Below are 2,147 nucleotides of genomic sequence, written 5' to 3' on the forward strand. Positions count from 1 at the left end.
CTTTAGCCTTGCTGGGCGCTGGGCAGCTGCTATCTATCGCTTTATTTGTTTTACTTAAACTACTTGGTAATGTTTTACTGTGTTACATATACAGCAATGTAGTTCCCACAATCAGAATATAACCTTCACTTAATTAGAATATGACCTACTGAGGGCAGGGCCTGGATCTGATACAATATCCAGAGAGCGCTTAGGTTGTTTTCGGCTGCAAAGTAACACAAGACTCCAACTCAGCCTGGCTCTCAAAGGATAAAGACATCTTACCCAGGCCGGGTGAGATACAGACCTACTCAGTGATGTCACCAAAGACCCAAATTCTTTCTCTCTCTCAACACTGGCTTCATCTGTAAGCTGGTCCTAAATAGCAATCAGGGCTACATGCTGTCTATGGCTAGGACAGGGGACAGGGCAGGGACAGGGGATGAGCAGGGGGTGGGGATAGTGGGTGGGGCCAACATAGGGGCGGGGCAGGGATATGCACATGTGCATGTGGGTGCTGGCTCTCTCCAGCCATACGTCCTTCTCTTTAACCCTGGGTAGCTTGAGAAAGGCTGCCACCATCACGATGTACGTCAAGAAAGGTGTATCCTGCAACAAAATTAAGGGCTCATTCTAGGAGAATGGGTGAGACAAGAGGAGGGGGTGGCAGATAGGCAGCCGACCACACCCACTGCAGCTTAGGACCGTGCGCCACGCACCAAGGGTCCACACCGCCAGTAAGCGGGGTGAGCTGAGTCTGAATACCTAGAGCAACAAAAGGTGGATCACGGGTTGCCCAAGACCACGAGGAGAAGGAGGGACGAACCACAAAGCGCACGAGAAAACTGTGGGGCGACAAAAATGTTTTCGTGTCTTGATTGTAGTAGCAGTGGTTTCGTGTCAACTCATCAGATTGTGCACTTGAAAGTTTATAATAGGTAAATGATATCACAGTAGAAAAGAGACACCAAAACCTCTCAGAAGATTTACATTCTGAGGTACACAGGTCCTCCCCCTGCCTGTAGTTGGCTCTGTGTTCACCCACATCCATCCCGAGTAGCTGCCGAACGCCGCAGACAGTGGATAAAGTTCATGGAATTTCCCAGAGCCGAGTGCAGAAGGTGGAACAGAAGTATTAGCAGGTCCCTTTCATTTCACCTTGACTTTGGATCGCTTCATGTAGAACAAAACAGAACGAAAGTGGAAGTAGCCTGTCTCAATCATTTCCGTAACTTGTCACCAATTTCTGGCCAGAATTTCCATAAATGAAAGGATAAAAAGAGATGAAAAAACAATTAACCGTAGTCTGTGCTGGGAAAGGTTAATGAGTAGGCCAGCCGTAGGGGAGGGGGTAGAGAACAGTGAAGACGGACTTCTTTGTGCGTCTGTATCACATTTTGTGTTGCTTTATCATAGAAATACAACACATTTCGAAGTTAGTGACTTGGTGTTTTAAGAAGGGAAATAACCTTGTCGAGCGATACTTATTTTTTTTTTATGTGCGAAGTCTTATGGAAAAACAAGGGTCGTCAACATACTAGAATGTATTTAGCTCCCAATAAGTCATGCTGAACACAAACCTAATAATCAGATATTTCGATTAGCAAAAAAAAAAGAAAGAAAACTAATTTTGATTTGCTTGAGAAAGGCAGGAGAAATACCCATTTCTGACCCTAACTGATGACCTCCGAAGAACCGGAATTTGAAAAGTAACAAACCCTGGGTAATGTCGGGTTCCTACTTCCTACCTTTGATGTGAATTTTTAATCACACGGGATAGTTTATTGACCCACCTACCATGGTTCCTGGCACGAGGCAGATAGTAAGTAATTGCTGAATGACTGTCTTCAAAAATCTTAACATTGTCTACTTTTTGGATGTTGGAAGAGAATTTAACGAAGAATCCAGACAAAAAGGGCTATTTTGGTTGAGTCTGTTTTCTTCACCTTTTATTGAATAACATTTCCTTCGAAACAGGTTTTCAGCTGACTCGTCGAACTGTAGAAATTGGTTGCCACACTCTCTGAAAAGCTACTGTGAATAAATGCTCTTGAAACAAAATCATTAAAAAAAAAAAAGATTGGGAAGGAACTAACTTTATTTAAAGCCTCTGAAATTGTTATTTGGAAAAGTATCACCATGAACAAAATTTTTTCCTCAAACAAGCT

At 43.5% G+C, this 2,147-nt stretch overlaps 1 protein-coding gene across 1 annotated transcript in view; it reads left to right on the forward strand.

Moving 5' to 3' along the window:
- PRKAG2 (protein kinase AMP-activated non-catalytic subunit gamma 2) overlaps positions 1-2,147 on the forward strand; it is a 186,452-nt gene that overhangs the window by 132,436 nt on the left and 51,869 nt on the right. The gene's annotated exons all lie outside the window — the stretch shown is intronic.

Source organism: Pteropus alecto, unplaced genomic scaffold, assembly GCF_000325575.1.
Source record: "Pteropus alecto unplaced genomic scaffold, ASM32557v1 scaffold48, whole genome shotgun sequence".
NCBI lineage: Eukaryota > Metazoa > Chordata > Mammalia > Chiroptera > Pteropodidae > Pteropus > Pteropus alecto.